At 48.9% G+C, this 16,989-nt stretch overlaps 1 protein-coding gene across 1 annotated transcript in view; it reads left to right on the top strand.

Moving 5' to 3' along the window:
- SEMA6B (semaphorin 6B) overlaps positions 1–16,989 on the top strand; it is a 974,413-nt gene that overhangs the window by 898,088 nt on the left and 59,336 nt on the right. The window lies entirely within an intron of this gene.

The raw sequence follows: 16,989 nt of genomic DNA, 5'->3' as shown, positions 1-16,989 counted from the left end.
CACCCGGTGGTGTCAAAATGATCCCAAGAACGGTGAGCAAAATTCCCAGAACCACACGGGGGACCTAGTGAATGACCTGAAGAGAGCTGGGACAAAAGTAACAAAGGTTACCATCAGTAACATACTACACTGCCAGGGATTCAAATCATGCAGTGCCAGAAGTGTCCCCCTGCTTAACCCCTTAAGGACTCAGGGCGTACAGATAAGCCCTGCGTTTTTCCGCTTCCTGACGCTCGCCAGGCATGCCGTGAAAATGCCTGGAGGGATTCCCATCGGCGATTTGCGGCGATTCTGGGCTGATCGGGTCCCTGGTGACTCTATAGCGCAGAAAAAAGGGATGATCGGAGCTGCCAGAGACGGCCCCAACAATCCTGAAGGATAGGAGCGAGGTGGCGGGGTGCCACCTCCTCCGATCCCCTGCCATTGGTCAGTTAGGACTACCCTACCAATGGCAGGAGGGGGCGGGAGGGTTAAAGTTGAAATCCCCGCTCTGCCTGCCCCTGGATGTCGGAGAGCGGGGAGAAGATGGAGGCGGGTACCGGAGTGCAGGAGGAGGCGTCGGGATCGGCGGCAGCGGTGGAGGCAGCATGGATCAGTGGTAAGTGATCTTCACTGCTGCCTTCTAGGAGTTGCCAAACTACAACTCCCAGCATGTCCAGACAGCCAAAGTGGTGCCCAAGCTGTAGACCTCCAGATGTTGCAAAACTACAACTCCAAGCATGCCCAGACTGCCCAGGCATGCTGTGAGTTGTAGTTCTGTAACATCTGGCCCTTCAGATGTTGAGAACTACAACTCACAGCATGCCTGGACAGTCTCAGTATGCTAGGAGTGTAGTTTTGCAACATCTGGAAGAGCACAGTTTGGAGGCCACTATACAGTGGTGCTCAAACTGTAGCGCACCACATGTTGCAAAACTACAACTCCAAGCATGCCCAGACTACCCAGGCATGTTGGGAGTTGTAGTTTGGCAACATCTGGCCCTTCAGATGTTGCCAAACTACAACTCCTATCATGCCTGGGTAGTCTGAGCATTCTTGGAGTTGTAGTTTTGAAACATCTGGAGGGCTACAGTTTGGACACCACTACACAGTGGACTCCAAACTGTTCCCCTCCAGTTGTTGCATAACTACAACTCCCAACATGCCCTTCGGCTGTCTGGGCATACTTGGAGTTGTAGTTTTGCAACATCTGGAGGTCTACAGCTTGGGCACCACAACTGGAGGCACACCGGTTGGGAAACATTGTCTGTTTCCTAACTCAGTGTTTCCCAACCTATGTGCCTCCAGCTGTTGCAAAACTATGACTCCCAGCATGCACTGACAGCCAAAGGGCATGCTGGAAGTTGTAGTAGTATGTCTCCAGCAGTTGCATAACTACAAGTCCCAGCATGCCCTTCAGCTGTCACTGCATGCTGAGAGTAGTAGTTGTTGCAACAGCTGAAGGCACACTGGTGGTGAAACACAGAGTTTGTTACCTAACTCAGTGTTTCGCAACCAGTGTGCCTCCAGCTGTTGCAAAATACAACTCCCAGCATGCCCTTTGGCTGTCCATACATGCTGGGAGTTGTACTATTGCAACAGCTGGAGGCACATTGGTAGCGATATTTTGAGTTTGATTGCAAAAAGTGTGCCTCCAGCTGATGCATAACTACAACCCCCAGCATGCACGGACAGCCAAAGGGCATGCTGGGAGTTGTAGTTTTGCAACAGCTGGAGGTTTGCCCTGGGAAACTCGCTGTGAACCCCCACCCATGTGAATGTACCCTAAAAACACTACACAAAATAAAAAGTAAAACACTACATATACCCCTACACATTTAACTCTCTCCCCCTCAATAAAAATTAGAAACGTCTGGTAAGGCATGGTTTCTAAAACAGAGCCTCCAGCTGTTGCAAAACAACATCGCCCAGTGTTGCTGGACAGCCATTGACTGTCCAGGCATGCTGGGAGTTTTGCTACAGCTGGAGGCACCCTGTTTGGGAAACACTGCCATAGGGTAATTTTGGTATCAGAGGTAAGTGTAATTCTTGCAACTGGGTCCGTACCTATGCAAATCCCTAATTTAGGCCTCAAATGCACATGGCGCTCTCTCACTTCGGAGCCTTGTTGTATTTCAAGGCAATAGTTTAGGGTCACATATGGGGTATTTCCGTACTCGGGAGAAATTGCCTAACAAATTTTGGAGGGCTTTTTCTCCTTTTACCCCTTATGAAAAGGTAAAGTTGGAGTCTACTCCAGCATGTTAGTGTGGTACCCGGGAGGATAATGGTGTCTGGGTTGTTGCGGTGATAGTGTTGGGTATATTGGTATTAACCCTCAATAATCATGATGCCAGGGTGCGGTTTCCTCAATGTAAAGCTCCTACCACTAACCGTCCCACAAACGGCAGGGAGAAATAACGGAATGTCCACAGCAGATTTTATTAAAGGTGTTGTGCGCTGCCCTGCCTTTCGGAGCTCCGCACGCAGCGTCCGGAAGTTCATTACTCCGAACGCTGTGTGCGGGCTTCCGTGTTCGCGGCCGCCGGGCATGAAGTCACGCCCGGCCCCCTCGTGACGTCACTCCCGCCCCCTCTACCAAAGTCTATGGGAAGGGGGCGTGACAGCGGTCGCGCCCCCTTCCCATGGACTTTCGTTGAGGGGGCGGGCGTGACGTCACGAGGGGGCCGGGCGTAACGTCACGGAAGCCCGAACACAGCGTTCGGAGTAATGAACTTCTGGACGCTGCATGCGGAGCTCCGAAAGGCAGGGCAGCGCACAACCCCTTTAAGTAAACTTGAAGTAACTTTACTGTATATTTTATGCAACGGCATGGAACATAACAGTGTTTGCGAGAGAGAGAACCGTGGTACAGGTTCCACACAGATTTGCTGGGACTCCAGGATCAATGAGCTTTTGGTGCTAGCCACTGTGCTACTATTTTTAGAAGAAAAGTATTTGTCGTAGTCATACAGGATTCAGTAGATTGAGCTTGGATAACTCACGGTTTTGTGGCTGCTAGGTATTAGGCTTCAGGCCTAGCTTGAATTGATGCTGAAGATATGAGATGTGCTTCCTTTATAATCCGGAACTAAGAGAGTGCAAAGAGCATAAGAGAGCAAATTTAGTGGCAGCAGCCCCTTATATACAAAGGGGGGGGGGGGGGGGACAAAGCTCATTTGTCAGCAGACATGTAAATCCTGACCCAGTGAACACTGGGTATCACATGACCCAAAGGTCCTTAAACCATAATACAATTTAATTAAAGGCACGTGACCTCTAAGGTCCTATACAGAGGTGTTCCTATATAACATATTATATATATATATATATATATATATATATAAATATGTATATATATATATATACACATATACACACACACACATACACATACATACATTAAATACCATTTATATGAGGTGAAGAGGGGTTAGCCCTGCAGGAGAGCCCTATTGACATGGAGGGTTCTGGCTGAGGGAACTTTAGACAAAGGGACAGGACCAGGTCCTGTACCGGAATACCACATTAGTGTAAAAAAAAAAATGTTTTGTTACACTAACATGCTAGTGTAGCCCCATACTTTTCATTTTCACAAGAAGTAAAAGGAAAAAAAAGACCCCCAAAATCTGTAACGCAATTTCTTCTGAGTATGGAAATACCCACTATGTGGACGTAAAGTGCCCTGCGGGCGCACAACAAGGCTCAGGAGTGAGAGAGGGCCATGTACATTTGAGGTGATTTGCACAGGGGTGGCTGATCGTTATAGCGGTTCTGACACAATACGCAAAAAAAACCACCCACATGTGACCCCCATTTTTGAAACTACACCCCCCACAGAACATAACAAGGGGTATAGTGAGCCTTAACACCCCACAGTTGTCTGAAGAATTTTCGTAAAATTTGGACGTGAAATTATTATTATTTTTTTTCGCTAAAATGCTGGTGTTATCCCAAACTTCTCATTTTAACAAGGGGTAATAGGAAAAAATCCCCCAAAATTTTAACCCCATTTCTTCTGAGCATGGAAATGCCCCATATATGGATGTAAAGTGCTCTGCGGGCGAACTACAATGCTCAGAAGAGAAGGAGCGCCATTGAGCTTTTGGAAAGAGAGAATGTGTCTGGAATTGAAGGCCACATTTGTTTATAAAGCCCCCCGTGGTGCCAGCACAGTGGAACCCCCCACATGTGACCCCATTTTGGAAACTAAAACCCTCAATGAATGTAATAAGGGGTGCAGTGAGCATTTACACCCCACAGGTGTCTGGTGTTTTTTGAACAGTGGTCTGTGAAAATGAAAATTTTAATTTTTCATTTGCACAGCCCACTGTTCCAAAGATATGTCAAACACCAGTGGGGTATAAAATTCTCACTTCACCCTTTATTAAATTCTGTGAGGGGTGTAATTTCCAAAATGGTGTCACATGTGGGGGGTTTCTGCTGTTCTGGCACCATGGGAGGTTTGTAAATGCACATTGCCCCCGACTTCAATTTCAGCAAAATTCTTTCACCAACAGTCCAATGGCGCACCTGTAGTGCGCCAGCAGAGCACTTAACGTTAACATATGGGGCGTTTTCTTAATCGGGAGAAATTGGGCTTCAAATTTTGTGGTCCATTTTCTCCTATTACACCATGTGAAAATGAAAAAATCTGGGAGTAACACCATGATTTTAGTGTTAAAAAACAAATTATTAACTTTTTCAGCCCACTGTTCAAAAAACCTGTGAGGTGCAAGTAACTCAATGTAACCCTTGTTTTTTTTTTTTTTTTTAAGCATTTATTTAAGTTTTGCAGAAAAAAAAAACATACAAACACCACCAACCAGGTGGAAAAGTAAGCAGGACACACAGACAAACACATTCACTCTTCGCAAACATCAGTCCCGGTGACCCAAGAACCCCCCCCCCCCATGTGCTTACAATCACAGAGTACCCTACTGGGCCGCACTATCCGGAGGGTCCACACTTTATCAAATTTCTTGGGGCACTTGCAACTCACATATAGGGCTTTATACAATGGAACATATCTGTTGACCAAATTTAGCCAACGGGACAGCGGAGGGAGAGAAGTATCTTTCCAAGTAATCACCACCACCTTACGAGCACAAGACAACAAAAAGCAAAGCAGTAAACATCTGTGAGAGCTAAAGACTAGGTCATTAATCACTCCCAGCAAGCAAACCACCAGAATTAACAAAAAAGGAAACTCCAAATTATCAGCAAGGAATTGCATTACCTCCCTCCAAAAAACAGCAACCACAGGGCACTCCCACACCGCATGCAGAAAAGTACCGACTTCTACAGAGCAACGGAAGCATAAATCAGTCGGAGATACACCAATGCGTTTAAGCTTGGCAGGGGTATAATATAACCTCAGAACATATCTGAACTGAATTAGCATATCCCGACTACTAACCACTGTAGCATAGTACGAACCCTCAACCTCCTTCCATTGACTGTCTGACAAATCAGGAATATCAGCCAACCATTTGTGAAAGGCTAGCGAAAAGGGGTTAGGTCCCAGAGTCTGGAGGAGCGTATAAGCTTGAGTGAGAGGTTTGGGGAGGTCCGCAGTGCCCAGGAGAAGCTCCACCTCAGAAAACACAGGGGTAAACTCCAGGGAGCCAAACTGCGCTTGAACCACGTGTCTCAGTTGAAAATACCTAAAAAAGGCATCTAAAGAGATACCATAGCGATCCTTCAGATCTGAAAAGGACAAGAATCCTTGATCGTCCCCAAACAAATGCAATACAAATTTGACTCCCCGAGGTCCCCAAAAACCAGCCTCCTGTAACCCGTGTAGGTGAGGTAGATGTACATTCCCCTACAAGGGTGCCCTAGGAGAAAACAGCGGTAGTGGAAATTTGCTCGACACCACGGACCACATCCTAGCAACAGTCAGTAAAGGAAGAGTAAAAGAAGAACGAGAGTGATACCTGTAGAGCGTATTGGTGAGAGCTTCATAGGAACCCATGAGCGCCCCAGCCAGGGCCGTCGCCGAATTCAACAGATCCAGATTAAGCCACCACGCTGCATAGACCAATTGGGAGGCAAGGAAATAATTATACATATTAGGGGCCGCCAGACCACCCTGCCGTTTGGGACCCTGGAGAAGAGCCCGACCGATAATGGGAGACCTTCCCTGCCAGTAGAAGCATCCCAGAGCACCACTCAAAGTATTGAAATAAGACCTAGGGGGAATCACTGGCGCTAAATGAAACAGGTAGAGGAATTTAGGGAGGTATATCATTTTAAAAATATTGATCCTGCCTGCCAAGGAAAGGGGAAGAGAGGACCAGGCTGTCAACCGCCTCATAGTGGAGCACAAGAGAGGGTCTAAATTAAGGGACATATAATCTAGTAGAGACATAGTCACCTCCACCCCCAAATACCTAAAACGGTAAACCATCTGCACCCCAGCCGGAGGATGGGAAGGTAAAGGTACTCAAGGTGAGAGAGCCATCAGTGAGGATTTGGCCCAATTAACCTGCAATCCTGATATGACACTAAACCGGTCTAATAGGTCAATAAGGGACAGGAGAGAGCCCTCAACATCCTCCAATTACACCAGTGTATCATCAGCATAAAGGGAAACCTTCTCTACAATAGATCCCCGTGGAATACCACAAATATCAGGAGCCCTACGAATAGCTGCAGCCAAGGGTTCCTTCGCCAGCGCAAAGAGAAAGGGGGAGAGGGGGCACCCCTGCCGTGTCCCACGGCCTAGGCTAAAAGGAGCAGACACATTCAAATTAGTATGTATGGGAGCCCGGGGACTGTCATACAATAACCTAACCCAGGCACAGAAACGAGGCCCAAACCCAAACGCTCCCAAGACCTCCCAAAGATAGGGCCAGAGAACCGAATCAAAGGCCTTATAAATATCCAAGCTGACTACCACACCCGTAGGGAAACCCTCCCCCGCTGCCGCAATATTAAGTTGTAGACGCTTCACATTAATATCTGTAGCCCTGCCCGGCATAAACCCAGTCTGGTCAGGATGAACGACCGAATCAATGACCCCATACAACCTCGTAGCCAAAATTCTAGCCAGTATTTTAATATCAACATTCAATAAGGAGATAGGCCTATAGGAGTCTGGCAATAGCAGGCCTTTACCTGGCTTAGGAAGCACTACAATCAACGCCTCCCTCATTGAGTCCGGGAGAGCGTCACAAAGTGAGCAGTTTAGGGGCCAACCATTCCTCATTCATCTTGTACCAATCGCCCACCATCCTATCCAAACTGGGGGTCTTTCAATGAGGAAGATCTCTAATAGCATGTTCAACCTCGTCAACAGAAAAAGGGGCATCTAACTCATCCGCCTGCAAGTGGCTAAGTGTTGGAAGGGCCAAATCCTTATGAAAGAACTAAATCTCTCCTTGACATGGCTCAGAAGGGGAAGCATACAGAGAGGAGTAGAAATCTCTAAAAACCTGGTTAATCAACAATGGGTCAGTCATTTCCCCCCCCATCTGGGCCTTTGATACTTGGGATAGAAGCAGTAGGGCGACTAGCAGGAGACAAGTACGCCAGCAATTTACCATTTTTGTCCCCAAATGCAAACAAGGCAGCCTCCCTATCCGCCAGTCGCAGCTGAACTCTATCCTTCTGAACAATCAACAAGGACCTCTGAGCTTTTGCCCATTCCCTCTCATTCTCAGGGGAAGGGTCCCTAACTTACGCTTCCTCCAATACCCCGACCTCCTGCTGCAGCTTGACCTCCATAGCTGCCCTAACTTTCCTCTGGCCGGCTACCCCTGCTATGAAGGCAGCCCTAACCGTAGCTTTGTACGCATCCCATTGAACTAAAAGAGTCAGGGTAAGAACCATTATGCTCCCAATATTCTGAATGAGCAACCCCCAGGGCCTCTACAACTGCCTCTGCCTGTAACCACCCAGGATGCATACGCCAAACATGAGAGGAGAGGGGGGGGGACCCAAATGGAGAACTACCAGTATAGCAGAGTGGTCTGGGATCCCCTAGTGGTATAGGAAACATCTCTTACCGCACGAAGAAGGTCCTCAGAAGCCAAGGAAAGGCCAATGCGAGAGAATGACCTGTGCACCGCTGAGTAAAAGGAGAATGATGTCGTATCCAGATACTTCCACCTCCAGAGGTCGGTCAGGCCAAACACCAGTCGTTGAATGAGTAGGAGCCAGGAACCACATTGAAATCACCTATAAAGAGAACAGGGTCAGGAGGAAAATTTTGTGGTGATGAGTTCAAGGACAGAAACATTAAAGGGGGGGGGACGTAGACAGAGACCAAGATAAAGGAGAAAGAACCTAGAGAGCAGTGTAAAAATCACACTGCTGTGTGCCTGAAAGGCAGAGTCCATCTGCCTTTCCTTCCTGTTGGACAACTCTTGTCCCAAAGATACTGAAGACCTTGACACTCTTCTTTCTCACTCTCACCAGCCACCACGTACACGTCTCGGCTTCAGAGAATTCCCCACCGAGTTTCACCTCAGACTTCACTTCAGAGGATTTCCCACCTGGCTTCAGCACAGTCTTAGCTTCAGGGGACTTCTCATACAGCTTCACCTCCATCTTAGCTTCAGAGGACTTTTTACATGACTTCACCTCAACCTTAGCTTCAGAGGACTTTTTACAAACCTTCATCTCAATCTTAGCTTCAGAGGACTTTTTACCAAGTTTCACCTCAATCTTAGCTTCAGAGGACTTCTTTACATTCTGAGACTTTTGCCGCAGAAGCCTTTCTGGAGCCAATTCCACCATAACTTGGTCTCTTCTCTCTTTTAGGACTTTTACTGTTTCCATTTTCTCATATTTTTGCTGCTTACACTGGAGCTTAGCGGACTTCATCCTCTCACTATCAAGCAACTCTGTGAAGTCCCCGATAGTGTCTTCCAAAGACAGAAATTGTTTCCTCAACTGCTAATTGTCCGCCAGCACATCCTCTTGCTCATAGAGTTGCACTCCCAGCAAAACCAAGGCAGCTACATGGAACTTTCGCGTTTCAATCTGCTTTTCCAGGCTCTGTGCGCCAACATCACTTTTTCTTGCTCCAGATCCTCTACGGCAACTAGCCTAGCCTTGTAGTCACACCCTAAAGCATGATATGCACTATGCAGAAGACTCACTTCTTCTGTCAGAAAGGTAACCTGCTTGGCCAGGCTCTCCACTTTATTCTTCTGGCAGGTCACCAAACTCTGGGAGCGGGACAGTTCATCTTACAGAGCCACAATGTCACTTTTGTACTGCTCCGTGACTTTCTCCAGTTGACGCTTCTGTTCCTGTTCATTCTGGAAGTCTGCAAGCGCTTTGTCCCTCTCCTCTGTCATACACTGTAGGTTTTATTCTTTTTCTGACAACTTCATAGAAACAAACTGCAGGGTTTCTTCCAAAACCTGGATCTGCTCCAGTTTCTTCCCTATGTTAGCTCGTCATTTCCGAGACCTTTTACTAACAGTGGTCTCCTCACTCTCGATGTCTGGCCTTGAGTCATTCTCTTGTCCTCTATCAGACACTCGAGGTGATTCTTCTCCATCTAGTTTACTTAGTTCTCCATCTGTGACTGTAAACGCAGCATCCAGCTCCAATGGACCTTTCTTCCTCAACTTTGGCTTTTCCACAGCCCTCTCCGTAGCTTGACTTGCGGAGTGCTCTTCAGCTCCCCTGGTGGTCTGGCACACTCCCACCTGACATACACCTAGGATTTGCTTACACTCCTCATCCTCAGCCTCTGCTGAGTTACTTTCCCCTGCTGTATAGCGCAAGTCAAGTGTTGTGAGCCTAACAGGTGTGCCTGCTCTAGTCACCTGACTATCTTCCCACAACTGTCTGAAAATCGGAAAATTCTTCCCAGTACTACTTCATACTCCATGGAAGGATCTATTGCAACCTTGTGAACTATTGTACCATATGGAGAAGTAATACAAACATTAACTGTTTTATAACCCCAAATTCCAGCTTGCTTAGACATTTTTTGGGGGGTCTGGCTTTCTACAAATTGTCTTTACCAGACTTATCACACTTGTATGGTCTAACAAAACCATCACCTTGTTACCATCTATTGCCAGCTCACACAGGTTCTCTTTTGTCCTGCTAGAGGTGGGAATAGAACTTTTTACAACTGGACACATCATACATTTTTCCACAAAAACCTTATTATCTTGGATTCACAATTTATGACACCATTCCCACAGTACCGCAAAGACACCTCAGTCTTTACAACTTCCAGAACCCTTGGGTGTAAAATTTCTGGTGCACTCTCGGCATCCCACAACTACCAAAAGTATGGAAAGTCTCTGCCCAGAACAATTTTCCCCTTAAGTCCTGCACAAACCTCCAACACATGGTTCACTGTCCCAAAAGAGGTTTCAAAAGTAACTTGAACAGTTTTACCCGTCTCCGGTCGGGACTTCACACACTGAATTACCTCCAGCCTTATCTGAGACACAGTCTTACAACCATCCAAGTCCACCCACAGTGGAATTCCGCCCACCAACAACTCACGGGACCTCGGTTTCCTCCCGGCGACCACCGGTTGTGGCCCACATCGGTTGCCCCCAGCAACGACCTGCTGATGTCGTGCCTTTTCCACAAAATCTCGATCCGTTGCCCCTAGAAACGGTCCTCCACAGACACCATCCTGTGCTTGAACTCCTCTGCTGGGCTCATCTGACTTGCAATCTTTGCTCCTAGCAACGGCTCCTCTCCAACTCGCCCGTTGGTTGCCCTTGTCAACATGATGCCCGCATCCTCCACCAAATGTGACGTTCCATCTCGGGGATAAGCTCTGGGATCGTCCTGGTCACTTGCCAAGGGACACGTTTCCTTGCAATAACTCGCAGACAACAATTCAGCATGTTTGACTCCTTGCCAGTTTTATTTAAACAGGTTGCAGGTAAAACAAAACATAAAACAGGAACAAAATAAAGTCCTAGACTGTCAGGGCATGCTGAGAGTTGTAATCAGTGTTACGCCGAGCGCTCCGGGTCCCCGCTCCTCCCCGGAGCGCTCGCTACACTCCTCTCACTGCAGCGCTCCGGTCGGTTCCACGGACCCGGGGCGCTGCGATACCGCCTCTGGCCGGGATGCGATTCGCGATGCGGGTAGCGCCCGCTCGCGATGCGCACCCCGGCTCCCGTACCTGACTCGCTCTCCGTCAGTTCTGTCCCGGCGCGCGCGGCCCCGCTCCCTAGGGCGCGCGCGCGCCGGGTCTTTGCGATTTAAAGGGCCACTGCGCCGCTGATTGGCGCAGTGGTTCCAATTAGTGTTTACACCTGTGCACTTCCCTATATCACCTCACTTCCCCTTCACTCCCTCGCCGGATCTTGTTGCCTTAGTGCCAGTGAAAGCGTTTCCTTGTGTGTTCCTAGCCTGTGTTCCAGACCTCCTGCCGTTGCCCCTGACTACGATCCTTGCTGCCTGCCCCGACCTTCTGCTACGTCCGACCTTGCTTCTGTCTACTCCCTTGTACCGCGCCTATCTTCAGCAGCCAGAGAGGTTGAGCCGTTGCTAGGGGATACGACCTGGTCACTACCGCCGCAGCAAGACCATCCCGCTTTGCGGCGGGCTCTGGTGAAAACCAGTAGTGACTTAGAACCGATCCTCTAGCACGGTCCACGCCAATCCCTCTCTGGCACAGAGGATCCACCACCTGCCAGCCGGCATCGTGACAGTAGATCCGGCCATGGATCCCGCTGAAGTTCCTCTGCCAGTTGTCGCTGACCTCACCACGGTGGTCGCCCAGCAGTCACAACAGATTGCGCAACAAGGCCAACAGCTGTCTCAACTGACTGTTATGCTACAACAGTTACTACCACAGCTCCAGCAACCATCTCCTCCGCCAGCTCCTGTACCTCCTCCGCAGCGAGTGGCCGCTTCTGGACTACGACTATCCTTGCCGGATAAATTTGATGGGGACTCTAAGTTTTGCCGTGGCTTCCTTTCCCAATGTTCATTACACTTGGAGATGATGTCGGACCAGTTCCCCACTGAAAGGTCTAAGGTGGCTTTCGTAGTCAGCCTGCTGTCTGGAAAAGCCCTGGCTTGGGCCACACCGCTCTGGGACCGCAATGACCCCGTCACTGCCTCTGTACACTCCTTCTTCTCGGAAATTCGAAGTGTCTTTGAGGAACCTGCCCGAGCCTCTTCTGCTGAGACTGCCCTGTTGAACCTGGTCCAGGGTAATTCTTCCGTTGGCGAGTATGCCGTACAATTCCGTACTCTTGCTTCTGAATTATCCTGGAACAATGAGGCCCTCTGCGCGACCTTTAAAAAAGGCCTATCCAGCAACATTAAAGATGTTCTGGCCGCACGAGAAATGCCTGCTAATCTTCATGAACTTATTCACCTAGCCACTCGCATTGACATGCGTTTTTCCGAAAGGCGTCAGGAGCTCCGCCAAGATATGGACTCTGTTCGCACGAGGCGTTTCTTCTCCTCGGCTCCTCTCTCCTCTGGTTCCCTGCAATCTGTTCCTGTGCCTCCCGCCGTGGAGGCTATGCAGGTCGACCGGTCTCGCCTGACATCTCAAGAGAGGACACGACGCCGCATGGAGAACCTCTGCCTGTACTGTGCTAGTACCGAACACTTCCTGAGGGATTGTCCTATCCGCCCTCCCCGCCTGGAAAGACGTACCCTGACTCCGCACAAAGGTGAGACAATCCTTGATGTCCACTCTGCTTCTCCACGTCTTACTGTGCCTGTGCGGATGTCTGCCTCTGCCTTCTCCTTCTCTTCTGTGGCCTTCTTGGACTCTGGATCTGCAGGAAATTTTATTTTGGCCTCTCTCGTCAACAGGTTCAACATCCCAGTGACCAGTCTCACCAGACCCCTTTACATCAATTGTATAAACAATGAAAGATTGGACTGTTCCATACGTTTCCGCACGGAGCCCCTTCTAATGAGCATCGGATCTCATCACGAGAGGATTGAACTTTTGGTCCTCCCCAATTGCACCTCGGAAATTCTCCTTGGACTTCCCTGGCTTCAACTTCATTCCCCAACCCTGGATTGGTCCACTGGGGAGATCAAGAGTTGGGGGCCCTCTTGTTCCAAGGACTGTCTAAAACCGGTTCCCAGTAACCCTTGCCGTAACTCTGTGCTTCCTCCAGTAACCGGTCTCCCTAAGGCCTATATGGACTTCGCGGATGTTTTCTGCAAAAAACAAGCGGAGACTCTACCTCCTCACAGGCCTTATGATTGTCCTATCGACCTCCTCCCGGGCACTACTCCACCCCGGGGCAGAATTTATCCTCTCTCTGCCCCAGAGACTCTTGCCATGTCTGAATACGTCCAGGAGAATCTAAAAAAGGGCTTTATCCGTAAATCCTCCTCTCCTGCCGGAGCCGGATTTTTCTTTGTGTCCAAAAAAGATGGCTCTCTACGTCCTTGCATTGACTACCGCGGACTTAATAAAATCACGGTTAAGAACCGCTACCCCTTACCCCTCATCTCTGAACTCTTTGATCGCCTCCAAGGTGCCCACATCTTTACTAAATTGGACTTAAGAGGCGCCTATAACCTCATCCGCATCAGAGAGGGGGATGAGTGGAAAACAGCATTTAACACCAGAGATGGACACTTTGAGTATCTGGTCATGCCCTTTGGCCTGTGCAACGCCCCTGCTGTCTTCCAAGACTTTGTTAATGAAATTTTTCGTGATCTGTTATACTCCTGTGTTGTTGTATATCTTGATGATATCCTAATTTTTTCGGCCAATCTAGAAGAACACCGCCAGCATGTCCGTATGGTTCTTCAGAGACTTCGTGACAATCAACTCTATGCTAAAATTGAGAAATGTCTGTTTGAATGCCAATCTCTTCCTTTTCTAGGATACTTGGTCTCTGGCCAGGGACTACAAATGGATCCAGATAAACTCTCTGCCGTCTTAGATTGGCCACGCCCCTCCGGACTCCGTGCCATCCAACGTTTTTTGGGGTTCGCCAATTATTACAGGCAATTTATTCCACATTTTTCTACCATTGTGGCTCCTATTGTGGCTTTAACCAAAAAAAATGCCGATCCCAAGTCTTGGCCTCCTCAAGCGGAGGACGCCTTTAAACGACTCAAGTCTGCCTTCTCTTCGGCTCCCGTGCTCTCCAGACCTGACCCATCTAAACCCTTCCTATTGGAGGTTGATGCCTCCTCAGTGGGAGCTGGAGCTGTCCTTCTACAAAAAAACTCTTCCGGGCATGCTGTTACTTGTGGTTTTTTTTCTAGGACCTTCTCTCCGGCGGAGAGGAACTACTCCATCGGGGATCGAGAGCTTCTAGCCATTAAATTAGCACTTGAGGAATGGAGGCATCTGCTGGAGGGATCAAGATTTCCAGTTATTATTTACACCGATCACAAGAACCTCTCATACCTCGAGTCTGCCCAACGGCTGAATCCTCGTCAGGCCAGGTGGTCTCTGTTCTTTGCCCGATTTAATTTTGAAATTCACTTTCGGCCTGCTGATAAGAACATTAGGGCCGATGCTCTCTCTCGTTCCTCAGATGCTTCTGAAATTGAACTCTCTCCTCAACACATCATTCCTCCTGACTGCCTGATTTCCACTTCTCCAGCCTCCATCAGGCAAACTCCTCCAGGAAAGACCTTTGTTTCTCCACGCCAACGCCTCGGAATCCTCAAATGGGGTCACTCCTCCCATCTCGCAGGTCATGCGGGCATCAAGAAATCTGTGCAACTCATCTCTCGCTTCTATTGGTGGCCGACTCTAGAGACTGATGTGGTGGACTTTGTGCGAGCCTGCACTATCTGTGCCCGGGATAAGACTCCTCGCCAGAAGCCCGCTGGTTTTCTTCTTCCTCTGCCTGTTCCCGAACAACCTTGGTCTCTGATTGGTATGGATTTTATTACTGACTTACCCCCATCCCATGGCAACACTGTTATTTGGGTGGTCGTTGATCGATTCTCCAAAATGGCACATTTCATCCCTCTTCCTGGTCTTCCTTCAGCGCCTCAGTTGGCTAAACAATTTTTTGTACACATTTTTCGTCTTCACGGGTTGCCTACGCAGATCGTCTCGGATAGAGGCGTCCAATTTGTGTCTAAATTCTGGAGGGCTCTCTGTAAACAACTCAAGATTAAATTAAATTTTTCTTCTGCATACCATCCTCAGTCCAATGGACAAGTAGAAAGAATTAACCAGATCTTGGGTGACTATTTACGACATTTTGTTTCCTCCCGCCAGGATGACTGGGCAGATCTTCTACCTTGGGCCGAATTCTCGTATAATTTCAGAATCTCTGAATCTTCCTCCAAATCCCCGTTTTTCGTGGTGTACGGCCGTCACCCTCTTCCCCCCCTCCCTACCCCCTTGCCCTCTGGTCTGCCCGCTGTGGATGAAATTTCTCGTGATCTTTCCATCATATGGAGAGAGACCCAAAATTCTCTCTTACAGGCTTCTTCACGCATGAAGAGATTCGCGGATAAGAAAAGAAGAGCTCCTCCCATTTTTTCCCCTGGAGACAAGGTATGGCTCTCCGCCAAATATGTCCGCTTCCGTGTCCCTAGCTATAAGTTGGGACCACGCTATCTTGGTCCTTTCAAGATTTTGCGCCAGATTAATCCTGTCTCTTACAAACTTCTTCTTCCTCCTTCTCTTCGTATTCCTAATGCCTTTCATGTTTCTCTTCTTAAACCACTTATCATTAACCGTTTCTCTCCCAAATCTGTTCCCCCCACTCCTGTCTCCGGCTCCTCGGACATCTTCTCCGTCAAAGAAATTTTAGCATCTAAAAAGGTCAGAGGGAAAACCTTCTTTTTAGTGGATTGGGAGGGTTGTGGTCCAGAAGAGAGGTCCTGGGAACCTGAGGACAATATCCTGGACAAAAGTCTGGTCCTCAGGTTCTCAGGCTCCAAGAAGAGGGGGAGACCCAAGGGGGGGGGGTACTGTTACGCCGAGCGCTCCGGGTCCCCGCTCCTCCCCGGAGCGCTCGCTACACTCCTCTCACTGCAGCGCTCCGGTCGGTTCCACGGACCCGGGGCGCTGCGATACCGCCTCTGGCCGGGATGCGATTCGCGATGCGGGTAGCGCCCGCTCGCGATGCGCACCCCGGCTCCCGTACCTGACTCGCTCTCCGTCAGTTCTGTCCCGGCGCGCGCGGCCCCGCTCCCTAGGGCGCGCGCGCGCCGGGTCTTTGCGATTTAAAGGGCCACTGCGCCGCTGATTGGCGCAGTGGTTCCAATTAGTGTTTACACCTGTGCACTTCCCTATATCACCTCACTTCCCCTTCACTCCCTCGCCGGATCTTGTTGCCTTAGTGCCAGTGAAAGCGTTTCCTTGTGTGTTCCTAGCCTGTGTTCCAGACCTCCTGCCGTTGCCCCTGACTACGATCCTTGCTGCCTGCCCCGACCTTCTGCTACGTCCGACCTTGCTTCTGTCTACTCCCTTGTACCGCGCCTATCTTCAGCAGCCAGAGAGGTTGAGCCGTTGCTAGGGGATACGACCTGGTCACTACCGCCGCAGCAAGACCATCCCGCTTTGCGGCGGGCTCTGGTGAAAACCAGTAGTGACTTAGAACCGATCCTCTAGCACGGTCCACGCCAATCCCTCTCTGGCACAGAGGATCCACCACCTGCCAGCCGGCATCGTGACAATCAGTGACCAGTCTACTAACTGGTGAGCTCCCCTCATCCAGTTAACCCCTTGGGGACGGAGACCATTATAACCCTAAGGACGGGAACATTTTTTCTGACCACTGTCACTTTAAGCATTAATAAATCTGGGATGCTTTTACTTTTCATTCTGATTCCGAGAATGTTTTTTCGTGACATATTCTACTTCATGTTAGTGGTAAATTTGTCGATACTCGCATAATTTCTTGGTGAAAAATTGAAAATTTTCTGAAAAAATTGAAAATTTTGCATTTTTCTAACTTTGAAGCTCTCTGCTTGTAAGGAAAACAGACATTCCAAATAAATTATATATTCATCATGAAGTTGACATGTTTTTACTGTTGGAAAACATCAGAGGGCTTCAAAGTTCAGCAGCAATTTTCCAATTTTTCACAAAATTTTCAAAATTGG

This window comes from Hyla sarda, chromosome 1, assembly GCF_029499605.1.
Source record: "Hyla sarda isolate aHylSar1 chromosome 1, aHylSar1.hap1, whole genome shotgun sequence".
Classification (NCBI taxonomy): Eukaryota; Metazoa; Chordata; class Amphibia; order Anura; family Hylidae; genus Hyla; species Hyla sarda.
The sequence above is the reverse complement of the archived record's forward strand: the minus strand, read 5'-3'. Positions and strand labels throughout refer to the sequence as shown.